Source organism: Mastomys coucha, unplaced genomic scaffold (assembly GCF_008632895.1).
Source record: "Mastomys coucha isolate ucsf_1 unplaced genomic scaffold, UCSF_Mcou_1 pScaffold21, whole genome shotgun sequence".
Lineage (NCBI taxonomy): Eukaryota > Metazoa > Chordata > Mammalia > Rodentia > Muridae > Mastomys > Mastomys coucha.
Genome location: NW_022196904.1, coordinates 52,280,030 through 52,295,304, shown reverse-complemented (window position 1 = coordinate 52,295,304; position 15,275 = coordinate 52,280,030). Strand labels below are relative to the sequence as shown.

Here is a 15,275-nt window from a genome sequence, read left to right as displayed (position 1 = left end):
CATATAGTGTATAGCGAGAAGTTTTTTGAATTATTTTCAATCATTTACTTAAATTTAAATTTCACTTACGGACAAAGAGAGAGACCTCTGTATTTTCCTGGAGAGTTGACCTAGTCTCCATGATGAAATCCAGATCAGGAGTAAATGTTATCTCAAATTAGCCAAAGCAAGTAGATCTCTGAACCAAAACAGTATTTTCTGGACATGGCAGAAATTTTGTATACATAAACTCCTAAAAGATGGGAGAACAAGTCAAGAAAACACCAGCATAGCAAGAGGCATAGCTTATGAAACCAGCACATATATCTGAGAAGCTAGTACCATTTTATTGACCTCAGGAAGACTGAGAGTCAGTTTTCTTCAGGAATAGTTGCCCTGAGAGTCTAATCATAATCCATTAGATAGTCCTTCATCTAGGCAAACACAGATAGCACTGAATCAACTGAATGTGTATTAAAAGAATAGAGCACATGAAGTTTCAATGGAATATTGGTTGGCTGACATGGGTAAGAATTCAAAGTGAGAGAAAAAGGGGTAGATTTTTCCAATTATATATGAATATTAATATTAAAAAAGAGTTTTAAAGGGTGGGCAATACCTAAGAAAAATTCCAAGAGTACTCTTCTAGTTTTTGATAGGCTTTAAGATTATGTGTACCCCACAGTAATAAAATACACACATACTACTCACAAATAAATGCAGAAAATATGAATATATTTGGACAGTTTTTGTTTTTAATTATATACCTCTTAATTATTTATTTACCACTATGAAACTGCATGCCATTTGGTGTATCATTTGACTATGGCTAGAACATATATATTCACACATATTTATATACATATACACATACACACACGTACACTTTTGTTTGTGTGTGTATACATGCTTAGGGTTTGTGCCTTCATATTTCTTAAATTATAAAAGGTATTTTCTCAGAAGACTGATTCTATCTTAGCTGTTAGTTACCTGTTGCTCTTCAACCAGTATTGAGGCCTGTGAGATTTCCAACATGCACATTGGATAATGATTGTCATGTCATTTTGTTATTTTTGTTTAGATATTACAGTTGTTGAGATTTTGTGGGTTCAGATTTCCTGTCATATAGGAGACACTTTCTCACAGCAGATATTTTGCTCATTTGGATCTTATGTTTGTTCTGCAAATCTTCCACAATATTCTCTTAAATTTGGGTGTTTTGTGGTCTCTCTCTCTGTCTCTCTCTATATATCTCTTTCTCTCTCTCTCTTTCTCTCTCTCTCTCTCTCTCTCTTTCTCTCTCTCTCTGTTTTGATTTATTTATTGTCTTTGGGCACTCCACAGTAATGTATTCATTGCATTTTGACTGGTTATGGAACATTATCTGCTGTAAATACTTGAAGATTCTTTGATGAGGCTGAGAGCTACATTAATCTCTAAATAAAAGAATCAATATTTAAATGCAGTTAGGTATACTTGATACATATGCTTGATGTATATAAACTTCATATAAATACACTTGATATACATATATATATGTATATATGTATATATATACATATACATATGTTTTCTTTAATAAAGAAGAAATAGCAGTTTGACATCTGATCCTCACCTGCATTCATATATTTAGGCATTCCACAGAAACAAACAGACAAAGACCTGCTTGTCATTACACACACAAACACACACACACACACACACACACACACACACAAGAGAGAGAATATTGTAAAAGGATACATACATTTTGATTAAAAATGTCTCAAGAGCTTCTTAAATTATTTACCAATATGACATTGTAACGCACTCTGTCCTATTTTAGAATATTTCTGGAGCTGTGCTGTCACCCACCATTTCTTTATTTAATGTAAATTTCTTTTTGTAGTGCAATCTAATAGACATAAAAGATCCAGTGTGATAATCATCACTATAATCACAATACTTGAGGAAACTTACACAAGTGATTTGTAAAAGGTCAGCAGCATGATGCACTTGGCAGCCAACATTCACATCCAGAAGTGATAAACAAAGGTGAGGAGACTAATAGTAAAGAGCCACAATGAAGTTCCAAGCAGTCCAAAATATGTTCACAGCCCAGGCACCACTGTATAACTTATCTGTTTCTAATTTTCACTATACATAAGGTTAAATTGCATTTTCCCCATCTCTGCATTCAGTTTTCCTGTTTCTGCTGCAGTATACAGAGAGGATTGATATCAAGCTGAAAGTGCATGCCAAAGGAGTTCTTCTAGTTAGACTTTTGATTTATATTCCCTCATTTAAGCTTTATCTCCCCCAATATATTTGATGATTTGTACTTTACCCATCCCTTATTTTCACACACTCAGCCAAACAGAGATGGCAAGAGCTATAATAAAGCCAGTCAAATAGGACTCTTGACAGTTTCTCAGCCAGATTCCAATTCTCAAATGGGTACAAGCCTAACACAGAGAATAGGAACTGCTACTGAGATCCCGTGTTCAGATATAGCCAATAGAATCCCAGCATTGGAAAAGATTTGTTGGATTCACCAGTCTTCCTCAGATTGTAGGCACATGTTTTAATGTGTTGGAATTTTTTTCCCTCATCTAATGCCACATGCATTCAAACATGCCATTCATAATTCAGTATTAAATCCAAATTTATGTGAAAGAAGGATGGTTCACTACAGCCTTCTGAAAACGGTAGAACCAGGAGAACATTTATCCCTTACACTCTATTCATGGCTATACTCTGTGAAGTATGTTGGCCACTTATCACCTGCCACACTGAGAACCTAGAGTTTTTTGTTGACATTATCTTACTGTGCATCCAGACGTCATCTGATAGCAAAGGACTATAACCTAGGCATACATTTTGTTGTCATACTTCTGTCAATACAAATCTCAGAGGTACTATATTACAATCCAATACTATTGTCAGATGTAAGCTGATACTGCTACGTGATAAATACAGGGATTTTTTTCTTTCACTTCCCTCTCAACCTACTCTATAATTTGAGGACAGGCAAAGCAGGAAGGCTGTAAATACTTTCATAAAAAGGAATTTACTCAGCAAAAAAAAAGTCGTTTTAGTTCTTAATGTGTCTTCTTCAGCATCCTGATTTGGCCAGTCATTTCATTATTCTAATTCATGTATGTTATTGCATTTATATTGCTTTGTCTGAATCATGAATATTTTTCCAATCATATTTACTACACAAGATTTTGCATCTCTTGCATGTCTCACATTTAGTTTTATTCTCTGAAAGCTACCTTTCTTGTGAAGTACTTTGAGAGGGCAAAACCTCTGGGTCAGGAAAGACAGTCAAGTAAGAAATAATGGACATGAGTGAAGAACACATGTGCACAAATGGAACTATTTCATCACTTGTTGGTCTCAGAGCAGGAAGTTATAAAGCATCTATGTTGGTGAAATGATAGTTGGATAACCACCTATTGGAAAGGAGAGGGCATATGAGACAACACACACACTCAGAGATAAAGAGATAGAGATAGATAGATAGATAGATAGATAGATAGATAGATAGAATAAAAAGGATAGAAAAGGATAGACAGTGGTAGAATGCAAAGAGAAGACACTTACATCCTTTCAGCTGACAGAAAGGGCAATGGATATGGGACAGAGATTGGAAGATGATCTCTCCAAGGTCTCATAAAAAACTAATGAACCAGCAATGATTCAGAACACCAGTCAACTTGAGGACAATATGCATTCTTCAAATATGCTATGCAAGGAATATAGTACCTGTAAAATATAAAAATTGAAACTTTTGTTTATACAACTTTAAACTATACTCAGAATAATTAAGAAAATATTTAGGGTAGTTCATTCTTTAATGAATGAAGAAAACAGGTTGAAAAAGTCTCAGCAATGTTTTTCAGGCTTTTAAATAGGTTTTTAACAAAACTGATGATTTTTATCATTTTTGTTGATCACAAGGTGTAAGGTTTGGTAGAAGAGTTTGAAACATTTTTCATTGGCAAGAATAAGTTTAAATTCATCTACTGATTTTCTGTATTATAATTCTGAGGGGAATCATTAACAGTTTAACATCATGATTAACATAAATTTTACTTAGAAAGATAAAACAGTTGTGAACTTGCTAGACCATGTATAAAAGTTTAATATTAATATTAATGCAAATTATTATGTTTATTTACATTTCAAATTTTATAGTTCTTCCTGGTTTCCCCTCCATGAGCCCCCACCTCATTCCTCCTCATTTTCACCTATAAGAGTGTGCTCCTTTACCCACCTACCCACTCCCACCTCACCCCTCTTTTATACTCCTTCTCTGGGGCATTAAGCCTCCACAGACCAAGCACATCTGCTCCCACTGAGTCTAGACAAGGCAGTCCTCTGCTATATATGTAGCAGAGGCCACAGACCATCCTATATAGGTTCTTTGGTTGGTGGCTTAGTCCCTGAGTGCTCTGATGGGTCAAGTTAGTTCCCATTGTATCCTGGAAGCCTCTGACATCCCTAGTGTCTAGGACTTTCTAGAGATTTATCCTGTCTCCCACCCCACACTCCTGAATATTTTTATTCATTCTCCTGATACTCAGGGCTTCTCTCCTGTTTCACCCTATACCTGATCCTGCCCCCTTTTCACCTCTCCCTACCCTCCCCACCCCCCACTTAGAAGGAGATCAAAGTAGTCATGGGGTGCAGAGGGGGAGAGGGATCTGGGTGTATAAGAGTTTTGTAGAAGGACAAGGTAACTATAATTAGCTGTCAAACTCCTGCATAGGGAACAACCACCTGAAAGATTTGTAAAGGATGCTTGTTAAATTCAGCATATGATTGAAATTTTAGAAAAAAAATAGAATTCTATTGAGTCATTTTTTATATTATTCTCTTACAATGATCCAAATTTACCACCTTAATAATCTGAATAATTATCCAAAATTGTAAGTTTGATAACAGAATGTCTGGTAACCAAACTTAGGCAACTTGATATAGACCATGGAATTAAGTTGATCAGAGGAGGAATTGGAAGCCAGGGTAAAAGATATGCCCAAATTGAACTATCACACAAGTCTCTCACTAGTTATGTTGGAGGCTAATGTACATCACTCCCCTGCTCACAGCATCCTTCTATGTATGCCAGTTTTTGTTAATTTATCCTACATGGAGCAAGAGAATTCATCTCCAGGTGGAATATGAGTAGTAATTACTATGGAAAATGTGGAGTTTTCTTAATCTGGCATAAATTGCTGGAATGTGTCTCCTCAACGCAGCTGGAGGTAGAACCAACAGATCATCTAGCTGCCATTATTTCCCCAAGTATCCTTATCCTGTAATAAGGCTAGCATATAAATTAGTATGGTGGGTCTGTGTCATATCAAAAAGAAAATGTCCTACATGAGTTTCAGGTTCTGCTGTGCAAGTGTGTATTTGTAAATTTAATCCATTTTAATCAGACATTCATTTGTTCCTAACCAGTTTTTATACTGATTTTGAATGAGTTAATTGTTTTAGACTGAACTTGAACAACACATACAGAAGACTCTATAAAGTGAGTTATGAGTTGCTCTTCCCTTGAATTGGGACTTATTTCTCACACAAATGAAAAATAAGAGAGGAATTCAAAGAGGTAATCACTTTTACTTATATTTAGGCATACATATGTGTGTACATATATATTTTTATTGATTAAAACATTAAATACTATAATACATTGCAATAACAAATGAATATACCATTTGTTGTAAGAAGCTATTTCTAGAGGAGATGCTTAGGCAATATCTTGGTTACACATTCAGTGTATGTAAAGTCTTTTTCATTATTACATAGTTGAGCCTTTCTCCCATTTTTATGTTTTAGACTGTACATCTGAAGTTTTCCAGGCAACTTTGAGCTCTCATAGAATTATAGTCAGGTAGTAGATAACCATAAAGAGGATTGACGGGACACTCAGGTAAAAGTCCAATATCCTAACTATAACTTATTTTTTGAAGTTATGTTAACAAGTTCAGCTATAATTAAACAGGAAGAGCTAGACCTCTAATGATGGGAATCATTCAACTTAGAAGATAGTATGCAACATCACCTTAATAAAAGAAGATTGATTCCAAATTACATATCTAAAGTAATGCAATAAATTAATATATGTTTGCATTTGCTATTAAAAATAGGTCCTTATATAAAACATAGGTGTAACATTTTTTATATATAAATCCTAGTGGTGGGGTCTGCTACTTACCTCAGTGGTTTAAGTTCCTGAATGAAAGACCCACATGAAAGCTTTTATATTTTAACATGCCTTAATCAGTGCAATAGCTGTGCCACTTCCTAACCTCCATGTGGTTGATCCACCTCCAGCCAATAATCCTGAGTTATTACTTATTAAATTCTATATTCTACCTAGCTGCTCTGGACCTAGATGGCTACCCAATTGAGCTGTACTCTCCTGGTTCCTTTCCTTGCTAGCTATACCTCCCTGTCTTTTACTCTTCTCAGGCATGACCTCTCTCCTCTCCTCCTCCAGGCTTGGCAGATCTCCTCCTCCCTCCTTTACTCTCTTAAACCTGGGAAATTCTTAAGTTCTGCCTCTGTCTGCAACTGCCTAGTCATTGGCTGACAGCATCATTATTTACCAATCACAACCAAATGGGGGCAGGTTCCCAGAATCTATGTGCAGGTGTGCAGGTACTATCACACGAACAGTGTTTGGGGAACATGAGTAGCACTCCTAATACAAGCAGCTACTACGCTAAGAGACTTTATGACTTATGCAGCATGTGTAGGGTTTTTTCATCTTGTTTTCTTCTTTGTCTCATTTCTTTTCTTCCTCATAATTAAATTCATATTTATATCATCTTGCAGAATTTAGCTGATGGAGCCTTGATAAAATTTATAACTTTGGTGTTATTGAGATATTTTAGTCAAGAAGCTTTCTCCACAAAGAAAAACTTGGCATGCATAGAAAAATATGTCTTTCTTCTGTGACTATTTTGATGTGGGGTCCTAGGCTCATTGGCAAGGCTTCTGGGATCCCTAGAGTCTCTGCAAAGAAGTAACAGCCCCCTCATATATTCAGTGACTTCTCCTCAGCTCTTATAGCCATTTCTTGCCCTTTGTGACAAGCTGTCCATGCTGGGTCAGTATCTTGAATTTATTCCTTACTTTCCATAAGCCATAGGATTTTATTTTCCAGAGAAGAGAATATGGGAATTAATTTCAGGCTATAAGGTAGGTTGAAAGAGGGAGCTGAGTAATAGGGAAAAGACGGGTGAGTATGAGCTGTTAATTCTTTGGGAAGAGGGTTCTCAAAACATTATCCATTTCATTTTATGAAATTATCTAGATCAGGTTGAATATTAAAATTGAAAGACTCACTTTCAGGCCAGCAGTGGTCATTGTCCTGTGTATATTCAGGCCAGATTGAAAGTAATAGTTAAACTTATGTGGTGAGTGGGTGTTTGGTTTTTTTGTTTGCTTGTCATTCCTTTGTTTAGTTTAGCTTTGTTTTTACAGAGCTTGAAGACAGGCTATAGAAATGTGATTAGGATATCACAGGAGTTGTGAAACTCAGGTACAAGTAGGTCAAAATATATTCACTCAGAGATTCCTCCCTAAATCATATTTCCTAAATATGCCTAGAATGTAGGAGGAGTATCCCTAAAATTGGGACCTCCCAAGGAGTCAGAAAACCAGAGGACTCATTGAATACTCCCAGAGTCACTGAGAAAATCTCAAAGGGCGACTTTTTACCCCTCAAGTCCTAAATTGTTGACTTTAAGTAAGGTCCCATGGGGTTACATTGTCCCAAAGTTTTTGATGTGCTGTCTGGTTAAATGGAGAGATTCTTCCCATCTATAGGTCAGGCTATGTTTGAAAAACACAAGGGATGTGAGAGGAGAAAAATGGTAGGGATTGAAACTGAAAGAAATGCCTCAAGGACATATGGCTCTGCTTGCCTAATCCGGGCCCCAGTATAAGAAAATGAATGAGAACAATGGAGGTTGGTGTGCAGGCCTCAGGGCTTTCTTTAACTTTACTCTATTTAGCACCAGATGTGAGGTTGCTGAGGCAGTGCAAAGTGACAAAAGGCATGAAAGAGGCCAGTCTGACATCAATAGAGGAGACTGTGTCTTTCAACAAGTAAGGCACAGACACTATAACTCAGCAAGAGTGCCTGCATTTGTCAAGGTCTGGCAGAGTTTCTTCAAGGTTTCTACAACTCTTATCAAGAATTTTAGAAGTTCTATACTTCAGTTCTTATACCTGAATGAAAATCATGGAGAAGGACTTGCATGTGGCCTTTACTATCAGGCACTCACATCAGAGTACCCCTTTGAAAGAGGAACCTTTGCATCATGGATCTGAAAGTTTGAATATCCAGTTAGTCTCCACATCCAATAAAAATGAGGAAAAGAGAAGGATTGTGATCACAAGAGCTTTGACTATGGCAGTGTGGAGAATTTCCATTCAGAATCCAGGGAGAAGAACAATGCCTGTGTTAGTCTGGAGCTTAAGGAAACATTTACTTTGCTGGGTTGGGAGAGATAAAGGGAAAATTTCACTGTAAGTTAATACAGAAAAGGTCCATGTACATAGTCATTCTACTGCTGAATTCGTCCTTACTCCAAGCTTTGATCTTGAGACTATAGTCTGTGAATTGCTAACCAGAGACATATAAAGGTAGTTGCTTTGGGGGTCAGAAAAACTTGCTTAAATTCCACATTGCTTTAGGTTTTCAAACTAGCATAAAAAACTTTGAAATAGTCAGATGTTTTCTGACATATGGAGAAGAAAATGATATTAAAATTTTTATTCTTTTTTTAAATTCAAGGTTGGAAATCAAATAAAAGGTACTGAGTCTGTTAATATGCAAAGAAGTATCTCTGAGTAGGAAAATTTTCTTGGATGCCAGCAGCTTCACAGAGCTTTAACCACTGTCCAGATTCCACATGGTTATTGAAAGTTTGTCATTGTTCTTCCATGGTTATTTCAAGACGAGAGACATAAATGTATTTTCTCAAAGAACTATTGGCTAACATAAAAACAAGTACTTGGGAACCTTTGTGTTTACTTAGTTGGTGGTCTACAAAAAAGTTGAGGTATATAAACTGGAATAGAGTGTAGCATTGCAGATGGAACAATGTACAACATGAGACAGTGGTACTCTGTAAGATTACAGCAGCTCTGAACTTTCAGGGGCTTCCTTCACACATGTGTAATTTTTAAATTTTAGGCTCACTCATTCCATATTGGGTTTTAAAATACCTCAGGCTGGCATTTTGATAGATACCAGATGTTCAAGACACATGTAAACTTCTGGGTTTCTTATGTCTTTGAGGATTGAATGGTCCTTTTATAGAGTCACATAGGACTATCAGAAAACACATATATTTACATTTATGATTCAAAACATTGGCAAAATTAAAGTTACAAAGTAGCAACAAAAATGATTTTATGGACGAGGGTTACCACACATGAGGAAATGTAGTAAAGGGTTGCAACAGTAGGAATATTGAAAACTACTGTTCTAGAAGTTCTAAAGATAATGAAAGATAAGAGAAGAAAATATACTTTAGAACCTGATGATGTGGCTCAATTGTAGAAACTACTCCTGGTTACACAAATTTCAGGTTTATTTTGCAGTACTGGAAAACTCTGACCATGAAGAAAATAATTTCCCATTGTCTAAAGGGGAGTTAACTATTTCTCAGAACAAGTGATTCTAGCACCATTTTAGATAAAATTAGTAATTTCAAGTAACACTGGTCCAGTTGCAGATGAGCTGCTGCTAGTAATACCGAGAAGTAGTGAAGTATTAATATAATTATTTGAGAAGATAGAAATCTTTGGCCCTATTGATTCATAATGCCTATGTTTGTCTACTAAATCCAATCTTTTCTCTGTTTTCATTTTATTTATTTGAGATGTATTGTTTCTTTTATGGATGGAGGTGCCTTTGCATTAGGGGCATAGGTGTTCCAATTGAGGCTTAATATTGGTGGATTTTTCCTTTCATGAGTATGAAGTGTCCTTCCCTAACTCTTTTGATTGATTTTGCTTAAAAGTCTATTTTATTGGATACTGGAAGGTGACTCTAGCTTCTTATCTTTGGGCTGTTTGGTTGTTAATTTTTTTTCCAGCCCTTTACTCTCAGGAAGTGGTTGTCTTTGATTCTTAGGCACATTTATTGTATGCAGAAAAATGATGCGTCCTGTTTGTATATCCAGACTGTCGGCCTGTGTCTCTTTAAAAAAAAAAAAATTATTTATTCTATGTATGTAAGTACACTAGAGCTGTCTTCAGACAGACTAGGAGAGGGCATCAAATCCCATTACAGTTTTTTGGGGAGCCACCATGTGGTTTCTGGGAATTGAACTCAGGACCTCTGAAAGAACAGTCAGTGCTCTTAACAACTGAGCCATCTTTCTAGCCCTAGCCTGTGTCTTTTTATCTCAGAATTAAGTCCATTGATGTTTAGGGATATTAAAGATCAATGATTGTTAGTTCCTGTTATTTTTGTTACTAGAGGTAGTAGTAGGAGGAGGAGGAGGAATGTGTGTGGTGGGGGGTGTGATTCTTTTCTTTTGAATTTCTTGTGAAATGAATAATTTCTTGTGTTTTTTTGAGTGCACTTACCCTCCTTGTATTGACTTTTATACCTAATTGTAACCTCTGTACGGCTGGAGTAGTTGAAAATATTGTTTCAATTTGGTTTTGTGGTAGAATATCTTGGTTTTTCCATCTTAGGTTGACTGAGATTTTACTGGCTGTAATAGTTGAGTTGGCATCTGTGGTCTATATGACATCAGTCCAAGATCTTTTGGCTTTAACTTCTCTCTTGAGAAGTCTGGTGTAATTCTGATGTCTGTCTTTATATGTTACTTGGCCTTTTTCCCTTACAATTTTTAATATACTTTTTTTCTTATGTCCTTCTTTTAATTTCTTTGTTACTTTTAAAAATTTTTGTTAGTCATTTTATTTGTTTACAATTTAAGTATTATCACCCATCCTGGTCCCCCATTTACGAACTTCCCACCCCATTTCCCCTCTTCTTTGCCTCTAAGAGGGTGCTTACCCACCCAGCCCCTCCCACCTTACTCCTCTACCATTGTCCTAATCTTGGCCTCAAGCCTCCACAGGACCAAGCACCTTCCCTCCAACTGATGCAAGACAAGGCAGTACTTGGCTACATATGTAGTAGGAGCCATGAACCAGCCCATGTACACTTCTTGTTATGATGGTTTAGTCCCTGGGAGCTCTGAGGGGTCCAGTGAGTTGATACTGTTGTTGTATCAACTATGGAGTTGCAATCCCCTTCAGCTCCTTCACCTCTTTCCTTAACTCTTCCATTGGTATACCCAGGCTCAGTCCAGTTATTGGCTGTGAGGAAAACCGTACCAAGCTCCTGTCTGCAAGCACAGCTTAGCATCAGGAAGAGTGTCAGTGTTTGGTGTCTCTGAATGGAATGGATCACACAGTGGGGTTGTCTCCAGATAGCATTTCTTTCAGTTTCTGCTTCATTTATGTCCCTGCATTTCCTGTAGACAGGCACAATTCTGGGTTAAAATATGAGGTGGGTTGGTGGGCCCATCCCTCCACTGGGGGCCATGTCTAGCTACTAGAGGTATTCTCTAACTTCCCACTGTTCGATATTTTGGCTAATTTCATTACCATTGGGTCCTGTGAGCCTTTTGCATCCCTGATGTCTGGGACTTTCTAGTGGTTCCCCAAGTTCCCCACCTACACTGCTACTTATTTCTTTACATTGTCCTGGCCCTCTGGACTTCACTTCTGTCTCTTCACATACCTGATCCTGCCCTCTATTTTTTCTCCCCCTCCCCTCTCCCAACCAGCTTCCTCCCTCACTCTGTCGCCATGATTACTTTGTTAACCCTTCTAACTGGTATTTAATCATCCACAGTCTGAACTTCCTTCTTATTAAGCTTCATATGGTCTATGAGTTGTATCATGAGTATTCTGAGCTTTTGTTCTAATATCCACTTTATCAGTGTGTACATACCACTCACTGATATGGGTATGATTAGGTCTGGGTTACCTCACTTAGGATGATATTTTCTAGTTCCATCCAATTTCTTACAAAGTTTGTTACCAGCTTCCTGGTAAGTGCCTTTATGTTTGGTGAATCACATGATAGTAGTATTTTTCTTTGTGGTATACAGTGACAGGTATGCTTGATGTGTCTTTGTTTTAGTTAGAGTTTCTATTGCTGTGAAAAGACACCATGACTATGATTACTTTTAACAAAAAAATATATGTATTTGGGGTTGGCTTACAGTTTTTGTGGTTTAGTCTATAATTGTCATGGCCTGAAGAAAGCCAAAATTGTGGGCTTATTGAAGGTGGAGACATGCAGGATTAGTCTTTGAGATGTGAAGATAGGGAAATTGAGAAATATAACCACTTATGCTGCTTGATACATAGGCCACATTAAGTGAGGCTAAAGAAGGGAATTTGATTTCTGATGAACTGTCTCATATATGGTATTAGAGATACTGTTCTATCACTAGGAGCACCATGGGTATTAATAAGTTGAGGACAGTATAGGTGTGTAGAAAACTACTGAGGGAAGTAGATACAAGGACATTGAAATCTGATTTCTAAATAACTGACACTGATAGCACAGAGTTCATCACAGACTTAAGGAAGATCTGTATTCAGAAAGAATCTTGAGGCTGGCATGGGGATTTAATGGTCTGGCTGAGATCTTTGTTCAGAAGGGATCTTTATAAAGTTGGAAAGACTTGGCAGATTTAAGAGACGTGCATCAGCTTGTAAAGATTGCCTGAAAAGAGAGACATCATCCTGAAGAAGGGAATGGAGTGGATAAGCAGAGGAAGAGGCCTATGTAGGGTACTAGAAAGCAAATGTAGCAACATTTGTGTTGAGCCAGAGTTCCTATGGAAAACAATGAGAACCAAATGTATTTTCTAAATAGCATTTGGGGGAGTTTAAATTCTGTTGCTTTTTTTCCCTCTGAGACAGGGTTTCTCTGTGTAGCCCTGGCTGTCCTAAACTCACTCTATAAACCAGGCTGGACTCAAACTCAGAAATCTGCCTGCCTCTGCCTCCCAAGTGCTGGAATTAAAGGCGTGCACCACCACTGCTCAGCAAGAGTTTAAATTCTGACTAGAAGTTAACAGAGGAAATCAGGAAACAGCAATATAGATGAACACAATCAAGCTGATCCCTGGCCAGTGCTATGACTCTTTAGATTAACCAGCTTTTCATTCTCTTCTGTGGAAACATATGCTATAACTGGGGATGATTTTTTTTTTCTGGTAGAACCTTCACCAGCATTCAGATGGGGATGATTGGCAGTTGGAACAAAGCTCACAGTACAAAACAGCCATTCTGATACTCTAGGGATTCAATACAGCTAGCACAGGTAGCCCTGGAGAGCAGGATCTCATTAGACATACCCCAGGCTGGGAAGAACACAATCAGACTCACCAAGTTAAACACTGCTGGATAGAATTCTCTACAGAATATTCAGTGCCATCTATCCATGATAATATACCAATAGTTAATCTACAGAAGTAATAATTGGTGCTAATAAATATTTTGACATGTCAGATGGTATATACCTGACCTTTTAGCTTTAATATCTTGGTTTTGAAAGTCTGAGATCACCTCATACTTGCTCAGAAAAAATTATACTGAGTGTTTTATACATTACCAAGGTATCTTTGAAGTTCTACTCTATTTTTTGTTTTTTTTTGAGACAGGGCTTCTCTGTGTTGTCCTGCTGTCCTGGTACTCACTCTGTAGACCAGGCTGGCCTCAAACTCAGAAATCCACCTGCCTCTGCCTCCCAAGTGCTAGGATTAAAGGTATGCACTACCACCACCCAGCAAATTCCTACTCTTAAAAATACTGTAGTGTCTCAGGAATTTTCATCATTGTTTTGTTCATCCTCTATATTTTTTTCTTTTTATGTAGATAGCATATTGTTAATCTTTTTGTGTTTTGCATATTTGGAGATTTGCTTGAGAGGCATGTGACTGCACTTGGAAATTATTTTTAAAGTGTACATGTGACAGGTTTACTATGGAATTTTGGAGATTTTAATGGTTTTGTAATGGACAAGTGATACCCATAAAGGATATTGGAAAAGCTTATAATAGCTTTGCCTGTAAATGTTAAAAATACACAAAAGACCAGAGCAGATGTTTGCTAAAGTCCTAACATTGTTAATTTTGAATCACAGTTCTAGGAGTGGCCTACCTCTTTAGCAGATTTTGGCAACAGAGACTCACAAAGTTGCTAAACGGATAAAGACTTTTGAAACAAATATTGAATGCATTTTATGATTGAATTGGAAGGTATTATTACTGACAAAGTCAATGGCTTTGGCTTGACTTTGGGACTTGGAGAAAAAAATTGAACCTGTTTATGTGTCTGTGGGGCATAGTCTCTTCACGACTTCAGGGTTACCAGTCCTGTTGGGCCTGAAAGAAGTTTTTCCTCTAAGCTTAAAGTCATCTAACACTTCTGATTCACAATCTTCCCCTCTCATCTTTTGTAAAGATTTATGAGGTTCAAAGAATGAAAATATCACAACGAAGAACCCATTCTCCATTTTCTGTCATTTTAGACATGGTTTCCAGTTGTGAATCTTTGCATGTTTTCCTATCTATTGAAAGTATTTTTTGTTGATTTGTGCTGAAAGGTGCATTGGTCTATCTGAGTAATTTTATTGACATATATTTTTTAGCAGCATAATAGTAGTAGGTTTTCTTCTAGGTTCCTGACTTACCTAGTCTCAGATTCTTGGTCTTTGGACATACAGGAATGGGCTCAATCTTATGAAGTGTATCTTAAGTCATGAGAAAAAAGTAGTGTTTAAACACAGAGCAATTATAATACCATATTATCTTTCAGGCAGATCACTATTGTAGGTTACAAGAGTTGTGTGATACTGATAATGTTTCTTCTCTTCTAGTAATGTGAGGAGTAACTTCCATCACCTTCATTTTTTCTTAGTAAGAATGAAGGTTCTACTCTGACACCAGCTTGATTACTTCATGTTTGACATTAGGAATAAACATCACTTTCAGTAGTTGAACTTTATCATTAGGTTGTGGAGAATAAGAGCCTTTCCTGTAGATATTTATGGCTGTGACTTCTGAGAGGCCAGCTAATGAATGACTCAATAAGAAATAATCCATTTTTGATACTAGAGTTTTTATTTGGTGGCATAAAATAATATCTAGTTGTAAGCTGTCTTCATTATTGCAAGGTGATTCTTTTAAATTCCTTCCAGATATATATATATATATATATATATATATATATATATATAT

The 15,275-nt window shown here is 36.8% G+C and overlaps 1 long non-coding RNA gene across 1 annotated transcript in view; it reads left to right on the top strand.

The window, feature by feature from the left end:
• Positions 1–15,275, top strand: part of LOC116102321 — a 248,994-nt gene that overhangs the window by 192,410 nt on the left and 41,309 nt on the right. The gene's annotated exons all lie outside the window — the stretch shown is intronic.